The sequence below is a fragment of the Pipistrellus kuhlii genome, unplaced genomic scaffold (genome assembly GCF_014108245.1).
Source record: "Pipistrellus kuhlii isolate mPipKuh1 unplaced genomic scaffold, mPipKuh1.p scaffold_m20_p_1, whole genome shotgun sequence".
Classification (NCBI taxonomy): Eukaryota; Metazoa; Chordata; class Mammalia; order Chiroptera; family Vespertilionidae; genus Pipistrellus; species Pipistrellus kuhlii.
This window is the reverse complement of record NW_023425404.1, coordinates 122,247,803-122,272,445: the sequence shown is the minus strand read 5'-3', so window position 1 is coordinate 122,272,445 and position 24,643 is coordinate 122,247,803. Positions and strand designations below refer to the sequence as shown.

Sequence of the window (24,643 nt, the reverse complement as noted above, 5' to 3'; positions counted from 1 at the left end):
TTATGTTAAACTCCTCTCTGACACTGCAAGTATACTGGTACATTGCTGATATCTTGAAACATGAGTAGTCTTGTATGAGAGAGGAAAAGCAAGTGCTTAACAGATGCAGGGGTGACATCTGGTTCTGAAAGGATTCAAGATTCCTTGGTTATTATAGAAAAGTCTATGAAAGATAATAGAAATAAATATAGAATGGAGAACTGGAAACTTAGGTACAGATATTACTCTCTCCTAAGATACTGGCCATTATCGATGAACTGTCCTTCCGTGGCCACCGTTTTCTAGGTGGCACATGTTGGTTACTCAAAGGAGATGAAAAGTGGCTCCGGCCCCCGGAGTTGAAGGATTTAATACCTCTGTCAAACGGCAGGAAGATGTTACTCTAAGCGATGGGGAAAAAAAATTGAGGACATAGACTGAAAATTAGAAGCAGGGTGTTGATAGAGGAATGAGATGAATGGTTTATATTGGTAGAAGCCACACAAACCCAAAGGCTGTGATTTTAAAGATGCAGGAAATTAGAGCAAGCGCAGAGTATTACTCTGAAAAATCGCAGACATATAAATTAAGTTGCCAAGAAGGACATCAAAAACAAACAGTATAAATGAGTTTTAGGAGACAAGTAGACACTTTAATGGGGACAGCAGGGATTTAAGGCTATAGTGACAAAGTAGGGAGGTAGGACAGCAAAACTGAGAGGTGACAGGCAGTGTGACTAAACGTTACCATCACTATTTTAATAGCATCAACTCCGAGCCACGGTGCCATTTTAGAGTGACTTAAAATGAAGAAGGCGCTTTATTAGATAATAGATCATCAGTTTATTACAAAGGGGAGTGAACGGGGGAACTCAATCCTTTACAGGAGTATTTTCAAAATTTAGTTGTGAAGGTTGAGCCATCTGTCCTGAGCTGTTCAGTTGTTTGTGCAAAACCCTCATCTTTTATCAAGTTACCCATCCTAAGCCTGCCTCTCTTTACCAATGAATCACATTCAGGGGCTTTTTGCCCTATGGCCGCGCTACAAATAACAAAGGCCATTGAATAATTCCAATTCCTGGCTCACGAATGTTGAGATTTATGTCCTAGCCAAGTTAGTTTTACATTCAAAAGAAAAATGACGATTCTTTCCCCCTTGGAGCCCTGAGTGTATGCCAGCACTGGAATTTGGCTTGCAGACACCTGTTGTCTAATGGTCTGCACTTGTCTGCGGCCCCAAGGCCCTCACACTCCATTTGTGTAAGTTCCCGGCCATTTCCACCACTGATCAGGTCAATTTCAAGAGAGAGCCCATTGAACCTGAAACCATCATCCTTAATGGTCCAGCTAAGTGGTTCCCATTAGAAAGGAAGTCATGTACATGGAAGTAACTTGTAAAACAGCGCCATGCATTAGCATGGGAAAATTCTACCTATGCAGATTGGTGACCGTCCTGCTGTGGCAAGGAAGATAATTTCAGTTGGTGTTTTCCCCCCCTCTACCCTGGCCTATAGGAAACAACCTTATGTTTGTCTCTAAAATGAACATCTATGAACCAGAGTAAAATATTGTGCTGACCACACGCTACAGAAATTATTGGAGGAATTTGTGAAAACATATCAGAAGGATTTGAATCTGTTGAACACCTTTTCAAATGTCATATATGATAACAGATTCTAAGCTCCATGAGAGGAGGGACCAAGAATGTGGTGTGAACTATTATAGACCCAGGACTTAGGACAGTGCCTGGAATATAGCGGGTCAACAAATGCCCATTGTGTAAACAAATGAGTGATAACGCGTTTGAAATTTCCTATTTACCTGATATAAATGATCACTAAATTTTGGAGAATGTTAAGCACTGTCATTGAATGTTACATTTTAAAATGCTGAGTCCCTTTCTCTGTTAGATATGAGAAACAGAACTGAATTATATGCATATTTATATTGCAATTTATTTTCGACACAGCAACCTTTATCTCAACCCATTTCCCACTTTACCAGGGATAAAGAAGCTAAGAGATATGATCCCTTTCTCAAATGGGCACACAGACAGTTAGAGCCAATTTCATTGCACAGGAAAGTCATCGAGAATGACAGGCACGGCTGCACTGAGTGTGTGTCGGGAGGTGTGCTCACATAAATGTTGAGCCTTTCGGCATTCAAAGGGGGAGGGGATCGGGGAAGGGGAGAGAAGAGGAACGGAGGGAGCGGGGAGAGAAGACACATGTTTTCACGTTTTTGTATTTATTAGCTTTATAATTGCTTCCATGTCTTTCTGCTTTGTCAGAGCGAAGCACTTCCAGATTGCGATCTGTCTGTGCCCTCCCTGAAGGAGGCAGCCACTGTGCTGCATGGCAGGAGCAGCTGGTTCTCTTCTCCGCGAGCCACTAACTTCCCACACTGCTATGGAATTGGACCGATGTGGCTCGCAGCATCAGAGACCTTGCCAGCATTACAGGGTATCACCACCAAACTCTGATATCATTGGCCACCCATCAAAACGCTGCCTGTGAATGGAGATCCCCAAACCATGTATGGTTTTAGAGCCACAGCTGAGTTTTCTCAGGCCCATTGCTCTTAACGCATTCACTTCTGGTGTAGGACAGATTTTATAGTGAACAATGAGAGGAACAGTGTCAGAACACTAATCCTAAAGGGCTAATGAGAAATGCTGGAAGATAGGAAGTGTGGTTCAGGAAGCCCTGGCCACTTGGATAATGGTGTGTGGCCTTAGAAACAGCCCCTTTCCTGTACTTGAAGGTGGCCTAGCAGAGTGTGGTTATAGACAGGGACACTCTGGAGACCACGCCCCTTCCCGGGTAAAGGAGATGCCTCCTCCTTTCACATCGATGACTTTCACTCCATGAATCTGCACCTGGGAACTGAAGGCGTGGGGGAGAAACACCAGAGGTCATACTTATATACCCTTTTCTGCCTTTCTTGTGACTTCAGGGAGACTGGATTTCAAAGTTGTAAGTTTTGGCCCCAGATACTGCAACTGCACCTGCCGGTCTTGGACAGATGCTCTCCCCGCTCCTCCAATTCTCACCCTACACAGACCAGGAGCCTGCTTCCAGGTCCCAGAGATCAGTTATTAGCTTCTTGCCAGCAATTTCAGACTCTAAAATAACTTCCTGTATTTGTGTCCAAAAAAATAAGTTTCCTGAAGACAAAAATTACATTTTGTAAGCCACCACGCTTGACCATCCTCAATACTCGATATGCACAAATCAAGCTGTAACTGATCTGCTGTGCGAGACAATGTTTTTTCTCCATGACTGCTTGTTCCTCAGAGGCCCATTCCTCCTGGCTTCCAGTGAGCAAATCCAAGAGGAGGAGGAAAAGGAGGCTCCACTCCCACCTCCAGGTAATGGAGGCAGGAAGATTTTGCAATACTACCTATGGCAGGATTACTTTCTGAAGGCATTTGAATGAGTGTGAAATCAGCGGCTTAGTGCAGTCACTTTTTGGAGGGTACAGCTGGTTGGGAACTGGCACAAAGAGTCAGTTGATTTTACCATTAGGTTTTCTGACTTTGTCTAACAGGCAATTTCTGAACATCATAAAAGCCTTCTTAATTTGGCTCTGTATTGTGAATAGCAGATGTCCTTGGTTACTAAACTGATTAGTAAGTGGTTTATATTATTCTAATGGTTGCCATCGTTATTACAAGAGGGGGGGGGGGAGGGAGGGAGAGAAAAGAGAATAGTTGAGTAAGGCTGCAAAGCAAGCCTTTTTTGCTCAGTACTAGGGACAACAGGATGTCACATTCAGAAAGGACCCATGTATACAGCCTTGGACTGACTGCAAAGATCCATTTTCCAAAAACACTGCTGCTCATGCTTAACAGGGCTGTGCGTTTCAAAAATGGATGTTCCATTCACTGGCTTCTTAACAGCTATGACGGAAGGCAGGACAGAAGCCAGAGGCTGTATCCAGAGATGCCTGAACTGCCAGGAGCATCTCACCTGGATCTGAAGTGCTCCCGGCCTTACAACTCCTCACACTCTGCCGTCCTTCTAGGTTATTGTTATCTGGCAAATACGAACAGAATACCCCAACCCACCCGACCTCCCCACCCCCATCAGTCTGTATGAGCCATTCTTGGCAGAGTCAACTTCCTTAGTAAAAAGCATAATAGTTTCCATGGAAGTCATAAAATCTTTACTCTCCTCTGTTATCAGAGCATTTCTCTTAGGATGCTGGGCGTGATGTGCTCAGGTAAGACCTCCCTTAAAAAATCGCCTGTAAAAAGCCCAGTAGGGGCAACCCTTCATTTGGAGACAGACACATGGACACATGGCGCAGCCATTTCCCTCCAAGTGGAAGGACAGACACTCTCTCACCACCGCACATGTTCCTCACACACTGATCAGAGTCTGTAACTTGTGCTTATTTTCATGATGGTTTGGCTAACGTCCGTCTCCTCTACCGGATCATAAGCTATGTGAGACTGTGAACCAGCTTTGTCCAGATCATAAGCTCTATGAGACTGTGAACCAGCTTTGTTTTTGTTGATTATTGTGTGCCAAGCATTACATGGAGCCTGGCACTGTAATAAGGTCTTAAATATTTGTTGAGGAAGGAAGGAGGAAGAAAGAAGAGGAGGAGGAGACTCAGAGAGGAAGGGAATAAGGAAAGAGGTGCTTAATGGTTTGGCATTAGGACAGTTTGCCTAATTTCTTTCATGCAAACAGTCCTGACCTACAAATATTCAGACATCTCACATGACCTAAATATTCACAAGCCCACAGAGTGGCTAGCCTCTGAAAACACTGAGCTAGCTGGGTCTTTAAATTTTTATACCAACCATGTAATTGGACCCATCAAGGGAGAAATTGCTTTTCTATGCCTGGAAATTGGTCGGAATTTTATTATTTCTAAATTTTCAGAATTAGCATTTAGTTGAAAAGTCCCATCGTGCAGACTCACCAACTTTTGAGGCCAGATCAGGGTCTAGGTTGGTCACTTCTGTACCCGACAGAAACATGCCTTAGGGGTCTAAGTCAAGAGGGAAACCGTAGGCACTGAGCTCATTCACAGGCGTCACATCTACCTGCAAGCTTTCCGCACAGGCGCAAAAGGACATGCTTAGAAGCTGTTGATTTGAGAGGCACTGGCTGGCCAAACCAAGCACTGTGTGAACCACACCTGCAGTAATTTTGCACTTGAAGGACTGCAGGCTTCGGAGAGGAGCACCAGTAAAGTATTTGTAAGAGGCCGGGTGTTCTCTCCAGTGCTGCTGCAGGGCTCTCGATGGCCCTCTTCCTTCTCTAGACGGTAATTTGGAAATCAAGGGCCCATAGTACCAAGTGGATGGAAGGACTGGGAGGGCTGGGGAAGGGGTGGGTGGAGGGGGAACCCAGGCCCAGGTGCAGGAAGGGCGAAAGCACAGGTGCCTCAGGGTCTCAGGTCTGAAGGGAGCTCCCAGAGTGAAAGCTGGTGCTTGGAGGGGGGTCTTTGGAGATGCTTGATATTTCAACTTCAAAGATGAATTCCGACTTCAAAGATGATGGGGGTTAGCATGTTTCCAATAACATGAAGTAAGCTTCAAGTCTAACTTGCTCTTGGTAAATATCATCTTATTGAACAATGATGGAAATACCAGAAATGAAGTCATGTTAGAATATGAAGTATCTAGAGCAAAACCCAGAAAAGTTTTTCTTCTTCCTGAAAGTTGCGGGGGAAGGGGTTGGGAGAGGAAAGGGGTAGTATAGGGGATGTGGACCATCGGGTCACCTGAAAAATCAATTATCCTGGGAATATGTGCTTCCTGACATTACTAAACTGCTATCCTTTACTTTATCAGTGTGTAATTAGTAACTAAACTAGAAGCCCAATGCACAAAATTTGTGTGAGGGGCTCAGCCCTCGCAGCCCTGGCTTCATCTGTTAGGTCGACCGGAACGTCACTCGGTTGGCTGGTCTAATGAGCGTATTACACTTTTATTATTATAGATATGTCCAACTGCAAGTGCCCATACCTCCTGCTACTGAAACTCCTTGTAGACAGCATTCTCTGCACCTGGCAAAAGTGCCTGACATATGACAGGTTTTCAACGAATATTTGCTGACTTGAATGAGCCCATTCACCTGTAGAATTCGCACTGTGCCTGCATCTAACCAAATTCTGCAGATGTCAGGAAAACTGACTTCTGGGAAACTGAAGCATGAAAAAGAATGAAATGGACTGGGTGGCATTACAAGATTGTACACAATTATCAAAATGCGACAAACTGCACACATAAAATAGCATATATTATACCTTAATAAACAAAAGAGGGAAGAAAAACAGCCAAGTAAATATGTGGGTCAGAATTTGAACCCAGATATAGCTATCCTCTTGACCATTAGAATGTTCTAGTCCCTTTGATCATTATAGAATCAGACTGAAGGCTTTTTGCATATGTATATTAGAATTTTTTTTTCTTTTGAAAAAAGCCTATTGTATTCCTTATCCATTTCTTTATGGGGCTTTGAATTCTGAAATATAATCTGTAAAATATTCTAAATATCAAAATATATGAACTCTGTCAATAAAAGAACTAAAGATTTATAGTACAAACATAACTTTTCTGAACAAGCATTTTTTTCTGAAGTTGATAGAATAAGTTATTAATGTTCAGACTACGTTAGAGGAAACCATAAATTTGATTGGTTGTATAACAAAATTTAAAAACACACACACACCACCACCACATTTTTAAAACGCTATGAAAGAGTCCATGAAGAGTGCTTGTCACATGCTTTCACAAGAAATTATGTTCGCTCTCCTGAACTACAGGACATTTCCTAGCTTGCTGTGAGGCAGGTGGCTGACACTGACTGCTCCTTAAGAAAGATGGATGGTAGTAAAGTAAAATCTGACTTTTAGGAAGCATATCCCCTGAATTTCACCAACTTAATGTATTGCTTTAGTTTATCAAACACTCTCAAATTTATCTATTCAAGTTTACGCAAGATATCTAAGTTCAGGGGAGAAAAAAACCCATATCTTCTAGACAACCATATCTCACTCATGCAAAGAAACAGGTGACAAGGTTATACTGCCCTTTTGATGCATCTTCGTACTGAAAAATTATCAGTCCCCATCTAATGTCAGCCTCATTTGTGTATCTGGTCAACCAGAGGGTGGCTCAGAGGGTGCCTTCAGCAGTCCATTGTCTGAGCCTCTCCACTCGCCTTTCTTTATGAAGTCACCCCCTGAGACAGGCAGGAGACCAGGGCTCTTCTATCCTCATTTCACAGAGAATGACAGAGAAGTTAAGTGGCTTGTGAAAGGTCAAACAACCAGCCTTTGGTCAGGCCCAAAATAGAATCAAGGTCTGCTGACCTCCTTGTCTCCTGCTCAGACGAATCAAGGACAAGAGAAGTGACTCCTGAGCTGTAAAATAACACGACAGGCTCTTGATTTTCTTATCCTTGAACAGGATGAGCTAATGCATCTATCTGGTTGAACATCTATCTGGACACCCAAATGAGAGGCTGTTGAACTGAAGGACAAGAATCCAAAAGTTAACAACTTCAGTTTTTCCAGAGACTCCCTATAACCTTATGTAAAGACTGAAAGCTGCTGGGTCTCAGTTTTGCTCTCTCTGAAATTGGGGACACTATGAACTCATTGACTATACTGATCTTGTAACAGAAGTAACAGATCCTTGAATATTGTTATTCAAAGCTTTGGGAATAGAAGATATAAATATGGTTTTTGAGCATGCCTCTTATTATACAATGGCAACAAGAATCAAGAGCTGGTGACATCCTGAAAACAGTACACTGTGCCTTGAAGCAGGACCACTGATAATAAGGATGAAGAATAAACACTCACTTAAAACAGGGCTTACTCATCATGCAAGTGGGCAAGGAGCCCTCAGTTTGGCACTGCAAAAATGTATCACCTTTGCTGTGCAAATCAGGCTTGACATCGGGCCTTATTTAATTCACAGACATGCTTATACTTCTGCAAAACTGAGAGCTCTTAATTACTATTTGTAGAGCATCTAAGACAATTAAATGCTTCTGATTACCCTTTTGTTTTTTAAAAACATAGAAGCAGAGTGTAAACACTTCTACACAAGCATTAGAGCAAAATGCCTTTTGAGGCAGAATGCGTTGAATACATTCTGCCTTATAAAAAATGTATAAAAGGATAGCACAGAAAAGGGCTGTGAGCGTGACATGGCCTATCATGTTGTGCATGCATGAGTTAGCTTCTTACAAGATCAGAACCAGGAGCTAAGATGAATACCGTTCAACCTGAGTCAATGCCTTGGAAGTTCAGTATCACATCACTTGGGGTCAATGGCAGAGCTGCTCAAAGGTACCCTCTCTGGAGAGTCATGCATTTAAAAAATATTTGAGCAAATGTGCTATTTATCACCAAGAATGAAGACTCTGTTCTCCATTGTAATGTGAACAGGGATTGTGTTTATTTCATGATCGTGTCACAGCCTGGTCTTTGTTTTAATCATGAATGTCCAGCTTGTCCTCACATTAGTCCTAGGTCTAGAAGTGGCCTCCTGAGCACCTACAGGGAGTAACAGGAAACCTGGAGCCACAGGAAGACGGCAAGGCTCCTCTAGACACTATTATCACTAGAGAATCACTTTAAAAAGGTAAGTGGTGCCCTAGTCAGCTTGGCTCAGTGGATAGAATGTCAGCCTGCAGACTGAAGGGTCCCAGGTTCGATTCCTGCCACGGGCACATGCCTGGTTTGCAGGCTCGATCCCCAGTAGAGGGTATGCAAGAGGCAGCCAATCAATATTCTCTCTTATCATTGATGTTTCTATCTCTCTCTTCCTCTCCCTTCCTCTCTGTAGTCAATAAAGTAATATATTAAAAAAAAGATAAGTGGAGAGATATGCTATAAAGGAGTAAACTGATCTCTATCACTGGTTGTCGTGTGATTTACAAATCATGCATTGTATTACTTAATAGAAAAAGAATACTAATTTAAGCACAGTCTTGAGCCAGACTGCCCACATTCAAATCCAAGTTCTGCCATTACCAGTTGTATTATCCTGGCAAGTTTCTTAACCAATTGTGGCCAAGTTTCTTATCTTTAAAATGAGGGCAATAACAAAACCTACCTCATGTGATTCTCATGTGAATTAAATGGGTTAACATCTGTAAAGCATTTAAAGTAACATCTGCCATATAATAACTGTTATATAAGCATGGGCTAAGTGAATGAATAAATTACTCTACTATGATATGGAGGATTCTTCTCCAACTGTCATAAACAACTTACAGATAAATTTTTAAGACACAGCATCTCACTGACATCTTCTTAAAAGTTCCTTTTAAAACTAGTCCTGATACTTTGTCTTACCATATGATCAAAAGGAATACATGCCTCTTTCCTCAATTTTAAAAAGCAAAATATCCACTACCGAACATCGGACTTATTTCTCAGACTCACTGGGGTCTCTCCTCTCTCTGAGGCTTGGAAAACTCTTGATCTCACCAAATAATTACATGGGTTGATCAAAGATAGAAACTTTTTCAGCCAAAGTGGTTACCACCTCCACCAGTGCACTGTGGCTTGAGACCTATAGCCCTGACCACCAGGCTTAGGTAATCACCCCACCTTCTGGGACCTTACACATATAGTATGTATGTGAAAGGGATCTACCATGGATAAGATCTGGCCACTTGAAAGGGATCTACCCTGGATAAGTTCTGGCCACTTCCTGCCAGTTACAATTGCATATGGCTTGGTCTTCTGAGGGGATGATCTATAAATATCTGTGGTGAAAAGCATCAATTAAAAAGATTTTATCTTCAAAATTACTAATACCATCCCACTGAATGATGGCCATTTAAAAAACTATTTATTATTTTCCTACATTTATGTTTTGGAAACCAGGATATACTAGTACCATACTGGCTGCTGTCAGAAGACAGCAAAGCCTCTTTGGACACTGTCATGCTATAGGGCTGTGGTTGGCAAACTGCAGCTTGCAAGCCACATGCAGCTCTTTGGCCCCTTGAATGTGGCTCTTCCACAAAATACCACGGCCCGGGCAAGTCTATTTTGAAGAAGTGGCATAAGAAGACATTTAAGTTTAAAAAATTTGGCTCTCAAAAGATTTTTCAATTATTGTACTATTGCTATTTGGCTCTGCTGACTAATGAGTTTGCTGACCACTGCTATAGGGGATAGGTCCTTTGTGCTGTCTTCGCACACCAATTGTCAAAGCAGAAACGTCAAGTATCTTTCAAAGGAGGGCGGTGCAAGGTGAAAAAAAAAAATCAACCTATTTTTCACTCTCTGACAGGGTGAAGAGACACATAAAATCAATCCTTATGAAAATTAGATTTTTTTAATACCACTGACAACTAGCAGCAGCAAATTGGGTTAACAGTAGTGATGAGCTACTTGAATCTACCTATCGATATATTTTCATCGCACATTTTAGTATTTTGTTTCTGGGGTCTATTGTTTTTCCTCTGCAGCTCAGTCAAGTGTCAGCTATGACTTTTTGAGGAGCTCTGAATAATGGGATCAGCTAATGTTCTGTACATGAAGAAATTCCATATCATTCGAGTCTCTAAAAATACAGCTGCCTGCTGCCGGAGCCAATCCACAGTGATGAATAGCTGAAGGGACAAGTAGGTCTCTAAATTTACTTCATATCTGACAGCCCTTCAGCAGATATGGATAATGGATCCCTCTGACTCACAAATTCGGCTCCCTCCTACTACAAGCAAGCCTTTTCTTTTCGATATGAGAAAGGGCAAGGATTCTTAATGACCCAATACATCCGTCCCTTCCGCTTCTCAACCACCCAACAAAAATTTATTAAATGCCTGGAGTGCCAAGTTCTCTGCAGCTGCGTGGCTGGGTAGCTGGATATAAAGACACACATCCTCTTAACCCATGAAAACCCATTAGTATCTGATTTGATGTGACCAATGAAAATGAAGCTAGGAAAAAATGTTAATATATATACATATATATATATATATATATATATATACACACATACATACATACATATACATATACATACACACACACACATACACACACACACACACACACACACACACACACACACCACTGCTCTAGCTTCCTAACTAAGCCCCACAGACCCACGTGGTCAATCTGTATATTGAACAATTTGCAACAAGTTTGTCTGCACACATTTATGTAGGAAAAAAATTATATTATATTCTCTGGATGTGTAGCTTGAATTCACCCGTTTAAAAATGTTTACTAAGCCCTTACTATGTGCCAGAAGCTTTATGAGACATGTTGGGGGGTAGGGAGAACCCAGTGATGATACAAAATGGACAGAAATACATACAGAAAGTCAATTACATACCGAACTGATAACCAGAAGTAAACAAGATAATTCTGATATACTGGTTGTATGTTTTAGCTAAGCAAAGCTTAAAATGTTATGCTTTATGCTAAGATTGCTGCATGTTCTGCTGTGGGTGTTTAGACAAGGTAATGGGTCTTTCCAGAGTATAAACATCTTTGTGAAGTCTATCTCTGTAAAGTACACTTAAAATATCTCAACTCTAAAGAATTAAAGAGCTTTTGTCAACCCATTACAACTAGACAATCATTTTCTAAGAATCTTTTCATTTCAAAACCCACCACGATCACCCTCTCACTCAACCTCACATAAAGAGCAGAGCTTGACTGTCCTGAAATTCCATCCATGTGTCTTCAAGTCCCCTTTTGAATTATGACTCTGAGAGTATAGCTAAGTAAGAGCGTTAGTTGGTTTTAAATAGCCATGAAGTGACGTGTGACTTATCCAAATTTGGTGTGATCAAAAGATTTGATATAATATCTAAAACCGTACAAATTATCTTCAATATGCTATCTATTTACTAATACTTTCAGTGTTTCTTATTAATATCTCTTCACATCTGTTTTCTCCCCCTACCACCACCCCAGCATTTTACATAAATAATATTGGCCTATTATGTTTGTGGATATAAAGAAATTATTTCATATTTAAAACACTTTTAAAAGTTTTTTTGGGTCATTATTCACTCTCCTTCGCTATGTTTACTCCCATTATGTTCTGAGAACCAGGCCCTGTGCTATGCACTAGGACTAGAAAGACAAATGAGAAATAGGGACTTTGTAATTGAGCTATCATATCACATTTAAAAAAATTAAGCAGGAGAAATGCGAGGGACATAATAATCAAAGCACAGAAGCATTTGCCAGAAATGGATTTCTTAGGAGCTGTTTTTGCTCAATTATTACTTTAATTGAACCATCTATAATTCTTTCCACTTATATTTTTAGTCTAGAGGAAGCCAGACACAAGACATTACACATGAAGCCAGAAGCCAGTACACTTTCTGACAGCAGGGACTTCCAAAAGTCTATCAAAATCACTAGGAGAAAGAAAAAAAACAAGCAGGGATGGTACTGGAAAATGACAGTCTAATCCAGAACCTTGATTTCATTTCTTATGCTCCTGGGCCAGCTGCACAGAGTGGCCAAGCCAGGGCCCCAACTCAATCAACTCTACACAGGGGCGCCTGCTGGGGCCCAGGTCAAAACAAACTATGGCGTTTAATGCGGGATTCTCAAGAACCCAGCTCCACCAGAAAAGCAGAAGCCCTTTCCAATTCTGACTTAAGGAATATTCCTTCCAATACAGGACAACTGTTTCATGTAAGACAGCATACCCCTACTTTAATATTCCATGTATATTTACAGATGCAAATATGGAAGGCGGCCTCTCCTGCCACAACTACCTCCACCACTCTCTCTGCAGCGTAATTTTAATTAATGAGACAAGTCTATTGAATATTATTACCCCCTTTTTTTCACCCTCTGATACATTTCTTTATTCCCTGATCAGCCAATTAGTGACAACATACATGAGAATGACTCTTATAATATTCGGTGCCCCCAATTCCCCATGCACCATCTAGTGGTGATGATAATTATATTAACAGTAATGATGATGCTGATGATGGGAATCTCGATGAATTTAAAAAACCTAAAAAGGCCATTTTAACAATGAGTGAAGGATTTTCCTTTTGGAAACATTTCCCAGGAAATATAAAGTGCTCATATTACCTTAACTAGGATCACCATAGCCTCCAGGATAGAATGCAAGCTAAAACCATCTATATTTTAAAATAAAAAGACACCGATTTACTAAGCAATTGAAAATTGCATTTCCTTGTTCACTGGCTTTCCAAATATTGATAGTAAGCCAATAAAATAATTGTAAGTTGGGGCACAGCTATGAGCTTCAGCTATGAGCTACACATTTGGAAATGCAAGGCTTTTACTTATTATGACTCAGTTTCAAAACAATCTTCCATCATAATTTCATTCACACTTGCTCGTTTTATTTTCCTCTCTATAAATCATTTCTGTTGCCCAAACTTCTCTTGCCTCACAGATATCTAACATTAAAATTGATTATTACTACTGCTTTCCCCCAAATAAATATTTGTGTCCATAGTTTACTGCCACTTGAACTCCTCTTTAAACATAAAAGGCATCTCTCCGGTTATCCACACTTGTACTTCCATTTTTTTCTTTCTTTCTTGTGTTTTGTGTGTGTGTGTGTGTGTGTGTGTGTGTGTGTGTGTTTATTCTTTGTACTTCTATTAAAATATATATATAATAGTAAACTAACAAGAAAGCCACAAACACAGCTCATTTTGAATCCTTCCTTTCCATGACTAGTTAGAAAATTGATGAATCAGTACTAGCTCAACCATTAACTAGTCTTTCTAATTTGAGTGAGTGAGAGTGTGTGTGTGTGTGATTAGGACTAGGGAGATATTTATATGTCTTCACTAGCAATCAGTTTGGCCTCATCTTTCTTCAACTCCTGTAGTATTATAGTTTCAGATTTCACATATCAATTCTTTCCCATATCAATTAACCCATAATCTCATATTTTGTATGTGTCCCTAGTTAATAGTTAATGATCTCTCACTGATGCCTTCCACTTCCTGCATTGCATCTTAAAGAAACTAAAACGCTTACTACAGATGAAGCAGTATATGAAATAGCCCACAAGAGCAAGATTTTCTTGAAAAGATAGTAGAGTCCAATACAAAAGCCGTTATGTCAAAAAGCGTCAGCTCAGAATCTGCACTGATAGAGAGCATTTCTAAAATTCTGCTCTAGGGTTCCATGTATATTTAAATACGCCAATATGGGCCCTTCTCCTTAAAAGCCAAAAATGGATAAAAGAAATAAACAGTTAAGTAGACTTTTAAAAAGTCACTCTGGGGTATTCCCCAAATACTTAGCATGCTAGCTTTTATAAAAACCAGGCCTATCACACAGGTTCCATTGACTCTTTTTGTCAGAGAATTGGCCTCTCCTACCCAAAGTATTTGAATATTACAAGTCAACCCAGTTCACACATTGCACCTTCCACTGCTTTAGTTGAGAAGTCTCTCCCTAAAATGTATTACTGTCTGAGGTATTGATTTGTTCTCCAGTTGCCTGTGGAAACACTGAGCTTCAATGCGTGCACCACAAACTCGGAGCATTTTGCCTGTGCTACAGACACAGCCCGGGAAGATGCAGTCCTGTGATCTCAATCATTTTTCATCCGTAACCTCCATGACATGAGGGCAAGCTGCTTAGTAAAAGGGAGAAAGCTTTCACATCAGACAGACAAGCATTTGGAATCTTTTCCCACCCATAAACCAGGAACGGTTTCCCATTTAAAGTGAGAGAAAAATAAATCCTCTTTATAATTGAAAATAGCTTTCCTCTACAACTCTGTTAGGCTTTGCTGGGAGGAAAAAAACATTTCCCAGTTTATGAGGCAGATTTCATTGAAGGTGGATCAAAGAGAAACTAAGCTGATTCTTTTTAGGAATCCATCTCCACCACACTGACAAACATTCACCTCGAACAAAAGCCTCAAAATGCAGCACCTACTTCGGGGCTATCTCCTCCAGGCTTCTCTAGGTGACCTACCTAACGGAGCAGACGGGTGGTCAATAGTTGTGTTTGGTCATATTTTTCTCTACTTTAACATGAAATTTAAAACAAATAAAATATCCAGCAGAAAAAACGAAGATTAATATTAAGAAGCCCAGAAAGTGTTTGAGCCCCTGAGTAAAAAATTATTCCACTAATGCTACATATGATTTCATCAAAGGGGTTCAGTTCACTCCCAGATGGCAGCTCCCACTTCAGAGGCAGAAAACAGGACAACATGGCACATCCTAGGCTAGTGGTTCTCAACCTTTCTAATGCCGTGACCCTTTAATACAGTTCCTCATGTTGTGGTGACCCCAACCATAAAATTATTTTTGTTGCTACTTCATAACTGCAATTTGCTACTGTTAATGTAATCTAATGTAAATATTTGTGTTTTTTAATTCACATAATAGAAATAGAGGACTTTTAATAAGGAGTAGTGTTCCACGGCAGAGCAGTAATGTAAATATCTTATTTCATGTAAATATCTGTGTTTTCCAATGGTCTTAGACTCTACAGCAGTGATTCTCAACCTGTGGGTTCCAACCCACAGGTTGAGAACCACTAGCAGGGTCGCCTAAGACTATTGGAAAACACAGATATTTACATTACAATTCATTAACAGTAGCAAAATTACAGTTATGAAGTAGCAATGAAAATAAGCTTATGGTTGGGGGTTACCACAACATGAGGAACTGTATTAAACGGTCACAGCATTAGAAAGGTTGAGAACTATTGTCCCAGCATGGGGGAGGCTGAACTGATTGTCTTCCAATCTGCCAGCCCCTCTCCCAGCACCTTGCCACACAACCCAGTACTTACGCAGTTCTAAAAATAGGGGTACAAATGTGTGTGGCTGTACTGTATTCTCAGGGGCCTGAGTGGGGGGTGGGGAGGTCAAGGAGTTACATGGGGCAGCAGTGAAGGCCAGGCTCAGAGATCTGAGCCATGAGTAGAAAGAGTACCAGATGAGACTCTCCCTCTGGTACACTTTAGTCTATTGTTTGGGAAGAAGTAGCCCTTTGTTGGTGCACTGCTGAGAAGGCAATGACCTCAGAGGACACCATCGAGGTCTCACTGGCAGCCTCTTCCTCCCTCACTAGTCACCAGACAGCAAACAGCAGTCACTGAGCCTCCCTATTCCCTCTCCTCTCTGACTTCTCCTCCGTGGGGCACTACTCCTTATTAAAGATCCTCTGTTTCTATTACGTGAATTAATATACTCATGAACCTATCAGTATTGAGGAAGAGCAAAGAAATAATGAGATGCCCAGGAAGGGTTTGTTCTAGATGTAGGACGAAGAGGAAAGTGCAAGGAGTTGCATGGCTTCTTAAAATTCTTTCTGTTTCATAACAATTTTTTTTTCCTGTTCCACTCAATAAGAATGAGAGAGACAGAAACGGAGAGAGAGAGGTATTCACACTGAGAAACCTATCCTTGTAATGCATATAAACACAGTGCATCTAGGAAGCGATGACAGGGAGATGTTTTTTTCTGAGACACACATTAAAATATACAGCACCAAGAGGCTGTTCCCATCACCTTTGCTCTCCAATCTGCCTTGATTCTCAACTGCTTCTTAGACTGGTACCAATAAATTCCCTTTTGCTACAAAAGAAGAAAGGCAGGCAGGATATGAAACATTTGCACCCAGCAGTTAAGGAGAATCACCAGCCTAAATAGAAAATACACTGGTCACTGAAGAAGGTCATTCAACAAAGTCACTGGAAACCCACAGAACTATGACATGCAAGAGGAGAGAGGGAGGCTGAAAACAGCCTGTTTTGCCCTGGAGAGCAAGGAGGCAGCTGGGGAATTCAGGAGACACTGGGCTGCGCAGGAGGAAACCGGATAAAGGTCCTGCATCTGCCAAGGGGCTGTGACTCTGAGCACTTTGATCTAAATTTCAGACTCTGTATGTAAAAATGAGAACATGCTCAGCTAGTGTGGCTCAATGGTTGAATGTTGACCCATAAGCCAAGAGGTCACCAGTTTGATTCCTGGTCAAACCACGTGCCTGTGTTTAGGGCTCGATCCCCAGGAAGGGGCATGCAGGAAGCAGCCTATCAATATTCTCTCATTGGTGTTTCTATCTGTTTATCCCTCTCCCTCCCTTCCTCTCTCTCTCTCTCACTCTCTCTCAAAATAATAATAATAAACCACCAATAAAAAATATCTTTAAAAAATGAGAGCATGAAGTAGATTATTTTTAAAGGCCTTTGGACTTTAAAATTCTAGATAGAAAACTCCTTGAGTACATTCCTCAGATGCCTAAAGTTCTAGGGATTTCAGCGCTAAGATACCTAAGTCTGTATGCTGTCCTAGAAACAGAATCAGGCTCCTAAAATGGATCCATGTACATGTGACAACTTGTTATATAAAAGAAGTAGCAATATCAATTACAGGGAAACATTATTTAGGGCTGTGGCTCGGGAGCCACATGTAGCTCTTTGGACCCTTGAGTGTGGCTCTTCCACAAAATACCATGGCCTGGGCAAGTCTATTTTGAAGAAGTGGCATTAGAAGTTTAAGTTTAAAAAAAATTGGCTCTCAAAAGAAATTTCAATCGTTGTGCTGTTGCTATTTGGCTTTGTTGACTAATGAGTTTGCAGACCACTGATTTAGGGGATTGTATTGTAAAAACTAGCTTACTATAGAGAGAAAATGTTGGGTCAATACCTCACCGTCATAAAAACAAAACAAATCCCCAACACCTCCCCTTAAATGCTGTGAAGATGTAGATATGAAATACAACTATGAAGCTAACAGAAACAGCTACTGTAAACATTCTGGATAGCTTGAGATAAAGATTCCTTAAACATGATTTTTCTAAGTCATAAGGGAATACATTGATGGGTGTGCTTACAACAAAATACGATAGAAAAAAATGGGCAGAAGGTATTTATCTCTAAAAATGAACAAAGGAATCATATCCAGACAAAGAGATCAATGAGAAAAAAAGAAACCCAACAGAAAAATGTGCATAAAATATGTACCTGCCATTCAAGGAAGGACAAATTCAAATGGTGGAACAGTATGTGAGAAGTTCAATCTCTCTAGTAATCAGAGAAATGCAAAAATGACAAGGATACAGCTATCTGATCAGGGCTAGAATGTCAAACACTGCCAGGTGGAGATGTGGGTACACAGGAAGGCTCATTCTCAGCTGTTGGGAGAATAAACTGGTTTCCTCATCCTGGAAGGTATGAAGATAAACTGGTTTTCTCATGCTATAGAAGTACAGCAGTCTTCTATTTAGTGAAATTAAGTGTGCTCATGCCCCCCCCTATCCTGAGTCTATCCCCCATGGGATCTCACTCCCAAAGCCAGAAGAGGGCATGGGTATTCAGCACAGCACTATTTGGAACCCCTGGCAATTGGAAGCAGCTGAGGGTGACTATTACTAGGGAAATGAATAAAATGTGGAGGATTTATGATGGTGTACCACATAATTGTCAGAAGAAATGAATAAGACTCACATCCAGCAACATAAGTATCTCTAAGAGCAGCACTAACCCTCCCACCCCCCCCAAAAAAAGAAATAGAATCTATAATACAATTTATGTATATTACAAAATTCAGTCATGCAAATCTGTGTTTTTCAAGGACACACATACATCTGAGGTAACACTGAATGCAAGAGGGGAAACAAAACGAAATGAGGGGGTCCTTGTACGGCCTGATAAGGGGATGTGTCATGTGGAGGAGAATGACTCTATGATCCACCTCTGTGCACCTGACCAGGGTGGGAGAGGGGAGAACCAGCTGAAGAGTGGCCTTGCTTGTTGCCTTTGACACTGGAATGTAGACAGGGTGAAAGGCTAAAAGGCAAAACCATTAAAAGACTAAATAGAGGATACATGAGAGAAGATAGCTTACTTTTCAGAAACATATGTCCTGTTAAAATATAGCATAACATTTGACCTGGCCAGTTTTGCTCAGTGGATAGAGTGTCACCTGCAGACTGAAGTGTCCCAGGTTCGATTCTGGTCAAGGGCACATGCCTGGGTTGCAGGCTCAATCCCCAGAAGGGGACATACAGGAAGCAGCCAAGCCATGATTCTCTCTCTCTCCCTCTCCCTTCCTTTCTGAAATCAATAAAAATATATTTTTAAAAAAGATAGCATGACATTCAATTAATAAGTATTTACCAGAGAGCCTGGACAGTGTGGCTCAGTGGTTGAGCATCAACCCATGGACCAGGAGGTCAGGTTTGATTCCTGACCAGGTCACATGCCTGGGTCGCAGGAGCTCTCACTGATGTTTCTCTCTCCCTCTCCCTTCCTCTCTCTGAAATCAATAAAATCATATATATTTTTTAAAAGACTCAATCATCTTAATAAAAAAAAGTATTTACCAGATAAATGGTGACAGAAGGAGATTTAACTTGGGGTGGTGAACACACAATGCAGTGTACAGATGATGTGTTGTAGAATTGTGCACCCGAAACCTGTATGATTTTGTTAACCAGTGTTACCCCAAGAAATTAAAAAAAAAAGAACTTTGTAAAAAGGCATTAACCCAAAAAGTCCCAATCAGTGCTAAGAATTTGATAAGGCTTTTAATGAAACCAGCAGAAGAGGAAACAAAGACTTTTAGTACAGATTCTTCTAATACATTCTTTTAGTACCTTATTCTTCTAGTTGGGACCTTCTTATTTTTAGTGTTGGAATGTGGATAGATGTAAACAAAACTATGAAGATCACTTTTTCATAAAGCAATTCAGTAAGTTGTTTATCTTGTGGCAATAGGAAATATGTCTTATAAGACAATGAAAAGCAACTGTCTTGATGTTTCTCAAGTGGCTATTATTCTGTTTGTAGATAAAAATTCCCAATTGTTGCATCATATGCCAAATCAAGGTATTTTTATTCACAAGACAAATTTGGACAATTGTTAGATGTCTCAAAAGGTGACTCTTGCCCTGGGTGGTTTAGCTCAGTGGATAGAGTGTCAGCCTGTGGTCTAAAGGGTCAAGTTCAATTCTAGTCAAGGGCACATGCCCAGGTTGCGGACTCGATCCCCTAAAGGGGACGTGCAGGAGACAGCCAATCAATGATTCTCTCATCATTGATGTTTCTCTCTCCTTCCTCTCTGAAATAAATAAAATATATTTTTATAAAAAAAAAAAAAAAAGGTGACTCTTCCAAAGACATTGCATCAAAACATAAAGAATTTGAATAAAATTGTTTCTGAAATGAGAAGTGTTTCTAAATTGACATATTATATAAAATAATTTTACATGATTATATAGCCAAAGTCATATTACACAGTTCAAATAAACATTGGCTATCTTATTAACATTCATTATGTTAATATATTCATGTTGATCAAAAAGCTTTTGGTACCTTTTCATTATGAAAGCAGGATCAGCTCACATTTAGGGCTGCTATTTCATCAGCATATATAATACTTTTTAATATTAACCATCATTAACTTATTATCCTTGAGTCCAAATCCATGAATAACATAGTCTGGGTTTTTGCTAAATTGATTTTATTTTACTTTGTGTCATGTGAGAGCTAATACTTATTTTTGTGGAGTAAATGCATTATCAATATGATTAATCTTTGAGCACAAGCAACCCAATACAGTCCCATGCACTCAAAGACCCATTCAACATAGATTCCAGTTGGTCTAATGAGGACCACAAATAAATGCTAGGATCTTTGGCAGAAAAATTCTCTTTTTGTGTGTGAGGTAGCAAGAGCCCAAAAGTAGACCATGGATGCACCAAGTCATATCCTGCTATCTGCAAAGCCCAGATCCAATATACAGTCTTCTGAAGGAAAAAGAACTACAGACCACACAACTGTGCAAACTCAAGTAACACCATAGCTCTTCTGTGTAGATCTGCAATTTTCTCACGCTAAATTAAATTGTTATTTTTATGCATTTTAATAAATATGTATTGTTTATATCTATTGTAATGAAACTAAAAATATTTTATTTTTCACTGCATTAAAAGAAAAATATGCCTTTTGGCTCATAGGTAGTGGTTATGTCTAATGTTTCATTTGTCCCTCATTTGTATTCTCAAGCTCTAACTAAAGAACCGTTATTCTACTTGGTTATTCTCCATGGCGCCCTGACTTTTAGGAAGAGCAAATGCTCAACAACTATGTGGACTGACAAAGTAGTTACTTATTTCTAAAAACAAAGGGATGTATGTTTTCTATTGTGGTTAAATGTTGACTTATTAATTGGTTTTCGCTAGAAAACTGTGTACATAATAATTTACTATTCAAAATAGATAGGTATCATTATTTCTCTTTGAGATGGAGAATTAAATAGAAGCTGAATAAATGTCCTGAATGAGAATTATTTTAAAAACAGGCCAGATTAAGATCTCTTGAAAGAAGAAGTGCTGGTCAAAGGGCACAAAGTTCTAATTATACAGGATCAATCACCTGAGAGATCTACTGTACAGCATAGAGCCTACAGTCAGCAATTCTGTATTGCTAAGAGGTTAGATAGATCTTAAGTGTTCTTAATACGTGTGTGTGTGTGTGTGTGTGACAGAAGTAAACTTTTGGAGGTGATTAATATGTTTTGGCATTGGCTGTGGTGATGATTTCACTTGTATATACTAATTTCTGAAATCATAAAATTATATTCATTAAATACATACAGATTTTTAGATGTCAATTATACCTCAATAAAGAGTGCTTTTAATTGGTAAAAAGAATGTACATCAGACACTTGAGATTATAGTAGGGATAGATGCAAACTAAAACCAGCTCTACTATAGATATGTTGTGACTCCTACAATCTCTGATAGGCTTGCCACCTCAGCTCCCAAATCCATGGAACACGTGAAAAAGGAAAGACAGCTATTGGTGAACGGGAGAAGATTCCTAGAAGCTCAGAAGTGTGTGTGTGTGTGTGTGTGCACGAATATATCTAATAATGTATTTATTCATCTATCTGTGTGTGTGTGTGTGCTTACATCTAATAATGTACCTATTCATCTATCTGCACATGCACAAATGCACATGTACACTCACATATATTTGCTTATCCCAAATTAACATTCCTTATCCTAGGAGTAGCATGATGACCTGGAATACTTTGTTAGAGTGAACCTTAGACAAAGTGTAACGTCCACTCTCAAGAACAAAGGTCACAAGTTTAGACCATGTTATTGAACTAGCTGCCAATACTTAGGCTTTACATTAAGTCTAGGTTACTAATTCTCATGGAAAACTGGAAAAGTCTGGTACAATGGCCCACCTATCAGTTCCACCTGGAACTGCTGAAGCTGCCTTCCCACAGCAGGTGTGGCCTCAGATTTGCCGCAGTCCAACCCAGCCCTCCGTCCTGCTTGCACTGCCTGTCAGGCCTTTCCAGACAGCTAAGAGGGGAACACTGCTGTTGTCAGTCATTCACTGCCAGGTGGGACAATGTGCGAGGCTGCCCTGAGCCACAGAAGAAACTGGTCATTGGGCAGAGCAGGCCAATAATGAGAACAATGTAAGTCCCAGCTTATAACAAGCATGAGTCCAATTCATGAGTCAATTTGGAAGATTCCAAAGGGCTCAGCTCCCTTTGGAACTGGCAGAGGAAATGGGGCAGGGAAAAGAGAGTCGCTGGTTCACCTGTGGTAGGAAGATACTCAAGCAGGCAAGGATCCAACAACTTGTGTAAAAGAAAGTTTAGAGTAAGCCGTACTTGAGAAGATGCCTGTGTCTTTGGGTGGTCATGATCCTGAGGGCAATTACTCCCTTCAAAGTGAATATACCTGTAACTTTGACTCCTGATTTTCTGCTCAGATGTTATCTCCTGCTAAGATGACAAAAACAAGCAATGACTGTCTGCTCCATACAGTATTCATGATTTAATTTACATTAACTACTATATCCTTGCTTAAAACATCTACATCAAATACTCTTGAGGATAACTGTCCTTGTCTTCATTCCATAGTCCTATGGAAATGAGTACTGCTCATGTTCTAAGATTAACATTAAAAGTGCCAAAATGATTTAGTTCTGAGTTTAAATGTTCTTTTTTGCTTAAGCCTGTCTTTAAAGTGGCTAGGACCATCTTAAAATGATCAGGGCATATGTGATAAGGTACATATGAAGGATTGATAAGGACCTTATGGCAATTATTTGAAATATAAAGCCAGAATTTTCTATCAAAACAGGTAAGGTACTACCTTTTATATGCTTTGTTCTAGGTGTTTTTGTCCCCCATGAAAAAGAATCTGTAAGTGAACAACACATACTAGCAGATAACAGTTCAGGTTATAAAATATATATATAAAGGGATAGGAGGTAGAATGTGATTGGGGTGCAATACTGTAGAGAGTAGTCAAGAAAGATCTACCATTGTGACAGAAATCTAAACCAAGAGAGAGCACCTCCAAGCTAAGTGTTATGTGTGGAAGAGCACTGCAGGCCCAGGGAAGAGCACATGCAAAGGCCCTGGGGCAAACATGGGCAATAGGTGACTGAAGAAGCACAAGAAGCCCAGTGTGCTGGAGAGTGACTGAACTGACTAAAGAAACATGGGAGAAAGAGAACATCTAGAGTGGACCAGAAGAAAGAGAAAATGAATGAGGTAGAGGTATACAGAGCCCAAAAGAAAACAAAACTGTTGACCTGTAGTGGGTAGTTGTAAAACACAACTGGATGTCAAAAAGGGCAGGGGCTGAAGAGGTATCCGGGGGTCGTTGTATTTTGGAGATAAATGAAGTCATTGAAGTCATGGCTGATCCACCTTGAAAGGCAATAGAAAATTCACTTCCCACTTCTGATTCTGTGCAGAAGCTACTGCACAGTTTTACAAACACATAATCTCACTTAGTTTCCACCACACCTCTTTGATAACGGAAATTAACCATTCCATTTTACTGATGAGAAAACTGAACCCTAAAGAACTGAACTGACTCAAGGTCACAGCCAGAAAGCTGCAAGGCCTGAATGGAGTCCAGATGGTCTGGCTCGGGAAGCTGTGTCCTACTCACGGCGATAGACGTTTATGCTTCACCCAGCGGAAACTGGGAGGGGTCTTGATTGCTCTGGGCTTAAAGTTTTAGTCCACAGCCATTCACCCAACTGGATGAATATTTGATTTACTATCTTTATTTGGCTAAAATTCATAGGGTTGGGAAAAAGATGCTTGGCTCAACTCCATCTCAGTTGGATCAGGGTTTTCATTCTTTGAATGTGGAACTTCAGAGAAGGTGAACCGGCAGTGGCTCCAATCTCTCTTGTTCCATATTCCTCACCAAGTCACCTGTGCCTGCCTGCCCCACGCTACGGAACCAATACATATACCAACTACACACACCGATGCCAAGGCGCAGAACATCCCATCATTTCCTCAGAAGATTCTTCTATATATCCACTGCAAAGAACATTATTAGAAAATAAACTGTTACTTGTTTTTAATGATCTTTTTTCTTAGTACATCAAGTGGATTTTTTCCTTAGTTCAAGGTTATTTCTTAGGTCTCACTATTCCTGGCAAATATGTACAGATCATGAGGTAAACCTCATCAGAACATTTTGCATGTCATTTCCTGGAAATTAAAACCAGATTTTTTTAAAATCTGAAGATCATAGAGTTATAAGGCATCCGACAGAGGATTATTATAGTTTATAGGGCACGACAAATAAGTAATACTAGAAGAATTAAACTCTTTCAAAATTGCTTTCCTCTAAATATATGGAATTGTGTAATCTAATTTATGGCATATTAAACATGGTATG

General features: G+C 40.2%; 1 protein-coding gene across 11 annotated transcripts in view; it reads right to left on the bottom strand.

Moving 5' to 3' along the window:
* Nucleotides 1-24,643, bottom strand: part of CELF2 (CUGBP Elav-like family member 2) — a 534,510-nt gene that overhangs the window by 203,134 nt on the left and 306,733 nt on the right. The window lies entirely within an intron of this gene.